A 7,500-nucleotide genomic window follows, 5' to 3' on the forward strand; every position below is an offset into this window, starting at 1 on the left:
ACACCTGTACGCAGCCACCATCATTATCCCGACTACGTCATGCTCTCATGCTCTCTTTCTCTTTCTTGCTGTTAACCAGATTTCTCTCCAGAACTACCGTGTGCGCAACCCAGGCCATCTTCGCATTGGCATGAAGGCTCTTTGGGAGAGTTTGTGTTGTTGTTGTTGCTGTTGTTGTAGTAGTAGTAGTTGTTGTTGTTTTGTTTGGTTGTTGTTATTGGTCGTGATGGTGTTCTCAAAACACACAACGAAACAAATCACATAATTATAATTATTATAATCTGTTACTGCAGGTGTAGTTTCAGAGATCGATGGGGTTAAAAGCGCACGCGCGCGCACACACACGCACACACATACACACACACACACGCGTGCGCGCACACACACACAGACACAGACACACACACACACACACACACACACACACACACACACACATTAACAGCAACATAGAATTCAGTTTCTATTTCTTCAAAATGACACTGACTGACATCTCAGGAATAAACCAAAACCAGTGGGTCACCATCCGACAACAGAACCAAATACCGAAATCCTGAGAGGTGAACAGGAAAACTGCGAAGGAAGCAGGCAACCAAACCACACCACATGTGTGCCCAGGTTACAAAAGCATAGCTACACACATCACAAGAAATTGAGGACCTTATAAAAGCAGGTATACTTGAAGAAAACAAAACAAAACAGTACAATAAAATATCAACCGCTGTTAGAGCACACGCATGCACCAAGAAGAACAACTTAATAAATGACAGTATTTGAATATTAGATGTTTCAGCCAAAACAAAAAAAAAGGGCAGTCATTCAGAGGTTTCTCAATGAAAGCTGATGATTTTCATAGACAAAAAACAACAACAAACAAACAAACAAACAAAAAAACAAACAACACCCCCCCAAAAAAAAACCCACAAAAAACAACAACAACAAAACAAACAAACCAGGAAACACATGCACAAGAAAGTACCCCCCAGTTATGAACGGTGCTCTTTACACTGACTTGCACATACCACCCCGAAAAATAAATTCACCATAATTTCATCATACCTCTCGAGACGAAAAACTGTGTGTATGCAAATTCTCACGTGGTCCTTAACATTTTGTGAACTGTGTAGTACATACAAGTAAGTTCAGGTCCAGGTGGCTTAACATTTTGTGAACTCTGTGTAGCCCATACAGGTAAGTTCAGATCCAGGTGATCAGGTAATCTAATTGGGCCCAGCTGACTGTCCGGGTGTCTGTGCTTGTTTGTAGTTAGCGAGTCTTCTGTGTCGGCACCTTTAGAACTGACCGAATCAGCAGACAGCGGCAGCATGGGGAGAGGGGGAGGGAGAGGGAGGGTTGGGGGGGCTGGGGGGGGGGGGGGGGGGGTGGGTGGGGCTGGGGGTGATGGGTGGTTATCAGGTTAACACGCTCAGCCTTTCAATCAGCCCCTCAAAACTCACCTTTTCCACAGTTGTTATGATTAGTTGTTGTTGTTGTTGTTGTTGTTTTTTCCGCCCTGTGTGTCTGTCTGCGATTGTTCTTGGTGGGTGGAGAGAGGAATGGGGCTGTATCAGTATGAATGCCTGGTGTATATGTGTGTGTATGTGTGCGTGTGCGTGCGTGTGCGTGTGTGTGCGTGTGTGTGTGTGTGTGTGTGTGTGTGTGTGTGTCTGTGCGTGTGTGTGTGTGTGTGTGTGCGCGCGCGACCTGTTTATTGTGTGATGCGTATAAGCAAATGAATGTTATGAAACGTATCTGCATCAAAGAATGTTTGTGTGATTGTATTTGTAAAGGCTCTGGGCTCTCCGGATACTGGGCGACCAAAATGATATTCGTTATTATTATTATCAATATTATCGTCATTAAGACAAGCCTTGGAGTAACTCGAGTGGGAATCTGCTCACGTGCATGCTTGCCTCCAGCTTTTTCGTTTGTTGGTTTTGCTGTTTGTTGATGCTGTTGTCGTTGTCGTTGTCGGTGTTGTTGTCGTTGTCGTTGTTGTCGCTGTTGTCTTGTTGTTCTCGATGTTGTTGTTATCGTTGTTGTTGTTACTATTATTGTTGTCGTCGTTGTGGTTGATGTTGTTACTGTTGTCATTGTTATTGTTGTCGTTGTTGTTATTATTATTGTTGTCGTTGTTGTGGTTGATGTTGTTGTTGTTGTTGTTCTGTTTAGGATCAAATCAACCGAAAATTATCTTTTCCTTTCGATTTTTTTTTCTGTATTTTATTTTCTTTCGAAAGTTTGTTCTTTTTCTAAAGGCAACCTGTTTAGGTCAAGCCCCAGAAATCGTCATTTGGCTGCCGGACTCAAATGGACGGGGTCTTTATAGGAGGCATCCCTTCCTCCTCCTCCTCCTCCTCCTTCTCCTCCTCCTCCGCTCCTTCCTTCCTCTTGCTCCGCTGTTTCCGTTTTGTACAGGGCCCTCGTTTCGTTTGAATTCCCAGCAGTTTGCCTTCTGCCAGATGGAAGGGGGATCAATGAGGGTGCGCGCGCACGCACACACACACACACACACACATACACACACACACACACACACACACACACACACACACACACACACACACTTACACACACACACACAAACACACATGCACACACACACAAATATACACACACACTCACACACACACACACACACACACACACACACACACACAAATACACACACACACACACACACACACTCTCTCTCTCTCTCTCTCTCTCTTTCTCTCACACACACATACATACACGTACGCATACACAGAGAGAGAGAGAGAGGGAGAGAGAGAAACAGACAGACAGACAGACAGACAAACAGACAGACAGAAGGAAGGGGAGAATGAAGTTTATTTACTGACGGATAAACAGAGTAAACACACAATGCGTTCTTTTTTTCATTCAGCCCACGAAAGATGGGGGAAAAAAACCACAGAAAAAAATCAAAACAAAAAGACCAACACTAAACATCTTATATCGCTCAGTGACACACGAGTAGACGTTTATCTTAGGTAAAGCGAATGGGTGAGAGAGAGAGAGAGAGAGAGAGAGAGAGAGAGAGAGAGAGAGACAGACAGACAGACAGACAGACAGACAGACACAGACGAAGACAGAGACAGACAGACAGAGTGTCTGACTGATGGACTCAAAACATCTCCAACGAATAAGCACCAAAATGGGTCGGTGGAATGGTTTGCCACGTTGTTCACGTCAAAATAGAAAGGCTGTTTTGTTTATGAGTTTGTTTCTGTTTTTCTTTCTTTCTTTCTTTTTTTTTTTTTTTTCTCCGGATGGACAGAAATCTTGTGGGTTGGTTGCTCTGTCAAAACAGGGCGAGGTGTTTCGTTTAGCTGCTGCTTCGGAGCCAACAAAACACGTTGACTGGGGTGAAAAGAATGAACTCCGCGAATGTTCATTCTTTGTTGATGAGGAGGAGGAGGAAGACGACGAGAAGTAGGGTTACCAAAGAAGAAGAAGAAGAAGAAGACAAAGAAGAAGAAGGAATATTTAGGCTTATATAGCGCATTACCCCCATCTCAAATGGAACTCACCGCGCTTTACAATAAGATATACATTCTTAAGACTAAGTGACGTAAAATATGTACAAAAAATAAAATAGAATATTATAAAAAAAAAAAAAAAAAATAATAGTCATAATCGAAGAAGAAGAAGAAGAAGAAGAAGAAGAAGAAGAAGAAGAAGAAGAAGAAGAAGAAGAAGAAGAAGAAGAAAGAAGAAGAACAAGAAGAACAAGAAGAAGAAGAAGAAGAAGAAAACTCCACAAGCAAAACAGACAAAACAACATCTACGCGTGCTGCCTGGGAAAACATCCTCTTTCGAGATTGAGGATCGAGCAACTAACAGGCATCCTCAACCCCAAACCTCTACACACAGCAACAGGCATCCTCAACTCTAAACCTCTACACAGAGCAACAGGCATCCTCAACCCTAAACCTCTACACAGAGCAACAGACATCCTCAACCCTAACCTCTACACACAGCAACAGGCATCCTCAACCCCAAACCCCTACACACAGCAACAGGCATCCTCAACCCCAAACCTCTACACACAGCAACAGGCATCCTCAACCCCAAACCTCTACACACAGCAACAGGCATCCTCAACCCTAACCTCTACACACAGCAACAGGCATCCTCAACCCCAAACCTCTACACACAGCAACAGGCATCCTCAACCCTAAACCTCTACACAGAGCAACAGGCATCCTCAACCCTAAACCTCTACACAGAGCAACAGGCATCCTCAACTCTAAACCTCTACACAGAGCAACAGGCATTCTCAACTCTAAACCTCTACACAGAGCAACAGGCATCCTCAACCCCTAACATCTACACATAGCAACAGGCATTCTCAACCCTAAACCTCTACACAGAGCAACAGGCATTCTCAACTCTAAACCTCTACACAGAGCAACAGGCATCCTCAACCCTAAACCTCTACACAGAGCAACAGGCATCCTCAACCCTAAACCTCTACACAGAGCAACAGGCATCCTCAACCCTAAACCTCTACACAGTGCAACAGGCATCCTCAACCCTAAACCTCTACACAGAGCAACAGGCATCCTCAACCCTAACCTACACAGAGCAACAGGCATCCTCAACTCTAACCTCTACACAGTGCAACAGGCATCCTCAACTCTAAACCTCTACACAGTGCAACAGGCATCCTCAACCCTAAACCTCTACACAGTGCAACAGGCATCCTCAACCCTAAACTACACAGAGCAGCAGGCATCCTCAACCCTAAACCTCTATACAGAGCAACAGGCATCCTCAACCCTAAACCTCTACACAGAGCAACAGGCATCCTCAACCCTAAACCTCTACACAGAGCAACAGGCATCCTCAACCCTAAACCTCTACACAGAGCAACACTAAACCTCTACACAGAGCAACAGGCATCCTCAACCCTAAACCTCTACACAGAGCAACAGGCATCCTCAACCCCAAACCTCTACACAAAGCAACAGGCATCCTCAACCCCAAACCTCTACACAAAGCAACAGGCATCCTCAATCCTAAACCTCTACACACAGCAACAGGCATCCTCAACCCTAAACTACACAGAGCAACAGGCATCCTCAACCCTAAACTACACAGAGCAACAGGCATCCTCAATCCTAAACCTCTACACACAGCAACAGGCATCCTCAATCCTAAACCTCTACACACAGCAACAGGCATCCTCAACCCCAAACCCCTACACCCAGCAACAGGCATCCTCAACCCTAACCTCTACACACAGCAACAGGCATCCTCAACCCCAAACCCCTACACACAGCAACAGGCATCCTCAACCCCAAACCTCTACACACAGCAACAGGCATCCTCAACCCTAACCTCTACACAGAGCAACAGGCATCCTCAACCCGAAACCTCTACACAAAGCAATAGGAATCCTCAACCCTAAACAGAGCAATAGGCATCCTCAACCCTAAACCTCTACACAGAGCAACAGGCATCCTCAACTCCAAATCTCTACACAGAGCAACACTAAACCTCTACACAGAGCAACAGGCATCCTCAACCCTAAACCTCTACACAGAGCAACAGGCATCCTCAACCCTAAACTACACAGAGCAACAGGCATCCTCAATCCTAAACATCTACACAGAGCAACAGGCATCCTCAACCTTAAACCTTTACACACACATCAGACTGCATCCATCATTAACTTGTGCACGTTCCGTCGGACGGATCTCCCCCAAGAACTAACTCCACCACGGCGAGAGGTCTTCTCTGGCAAAAGACCCACCACTGGCTGTGAACTACTAGAACTGGGGGCATAGTAAACAGCGCCATGCACTCTAACGTCAGCGGGTTGGAGGTGCAGGGTAGTGTGGTTGTTCCTGATCGGGGATGTGTGTTTTTTTTTTTCCTTCTTCTAGAAATCACTAAAAGGGGAACGATCTAACTGAAAGGCCATAAAAGGGTTCTACGTGTTCTGGAGCTGTGTTGGTGGAAGGGAAGGGCAGAGTGGACAGGTTTCAAAAAGTCGGTGATGTATTTACAAGCAGACATGTGCCACCCTCTGATGACAGACAGACAGACAGACAGCCCGACACACAGCGGGGAAACAGACATCTGAACCAATAAACTGCATGGAGACGCCTTTGAGGCTTTGATGTGTTACTGTCATTGACTGTACAAGCCTTGTGACAGGGGATTACAGATACATTTTCGAGAGACATAAGATCAAACAAACAAATAAAAATATATATTGATATTCTCAACACATGCACAAGTATACACGCAAATACAGAAAGTTAGAGACTCACATGAAACAGTAGATAACCTGTCAGCTCGATCATCTATAATCAATGAATATTCATACACACATGTACACACATTCATGCGTATATATATATCAAATGATCAACCAGTGACATATCCTACTTTTTTTTCTGAGAGTGAATTATAATAGTTACAGCGTAATTCTTTTTCTTTTTTTTCTTTTTCATATTAATTTTGGGCATCTGAACTACTGTTTGTCTTTTTCTTTCGAAACTCCCATGCTTCAGAAATGAAATATATTTAGCCGATGATTTTATATCTTCATCATTCGATCTGTACTAAGCAACATTGTCGTATCTTCTCTTTTCACCAAAAAAAGGAGGAAAGTGCAGACAGGATCAAAAGGTCGGCGATGTATTTACAAGCCGACAGTTGCCCACCCTGATGCCTCTTTCAGCCTGTTCCAAAGGCAGCGTATCAAATTGGACTTGCCGGTCACTCACCCAGTAAGTGTCAGTGTTCGATCAGTCACCATGGGTCAGTGTGTAGTGTGTAGTGCTGTTGCCAACATCAGCAGAAACTAAAAGAAGCTGATCCCCTGATCCGTAAAAAACAAAACAAAACAAAACAAAAACGACACACAACAAAACAAACAACAGAAACCAAAAAAAAAAGCAAGAAAAGAAAAAAAAAAAGAAAAAAAGAAAGAAAAAAGGCTGCTGACATTGCTTACCACTGCACGACTGTTGCTTGTGTTTTTGTTGTTACTGCTTTTTGTATAGATATACTACTGTCAGAAAACATCACCGTTCTCCTGTCTGATCATTGCCGGCTAAAAGCACTGCTGTCGTTGGCATGCTGCTTCTTCTGCTGGATCTGTTAATGTAACTTTACACACAGGGAAACGGAGAGACAGACAGACAGACAGAGACAGACAGACACAGAGATCGAGAGAGAGACTGAGAGAGATTGACAACAAGAGACAGAGACACAGGGACAGATTAAGAGAGGGGGGGGGGGGGGGGAGAGAGTACACAAAAGCAAGAATGCAGACAGACAGACAACGGGAAACAGACAGATAAACCAATAAACTTGACACACACGAAGAGAGAGACAGACAGACAGAAAGAGAGTCAGAGAGGGAGACAGAGAGATAGTCACATAGAGAGAGAGGGAGAGATAGACACAGAGAGAGACAGTTAGATAGATACAGAGAGAGAGAGAGAAGAGAGAGAGAGAGAGAGAGAGAGAGAGAGAGAG

The 7,500-nt window shown here is 44.3% G+C and overlaps 1 protein-coding gene across 7 annotated transcripts in view; it reads right to left on the reverse strand.

Moving 5' to 3' along the window:
* Nucleotides 1-7,500, reverse strand: part of LOC143292578 (uncharacterized) — a 419,765-nt gene that overhangs the window by 222,595 nt on the left and 189,670 nt on the right. The window lies entirely within an intron of this gene.

Source organism: Babylonia areolata, chromosome 18 (genome assembly GCF_041734735.1).
Source record: "Babylonia areolata isolate BAREFJ2019XMU chromosome 18, ASM4173473v1, whole genome shotgun sequence".
Lineage (NCBI taxonomy): Eukaryota > Metazoa > Mollusca > Gastropoda > Neogastropoda > Buccinidae > Babylonia > Babylonia areolata.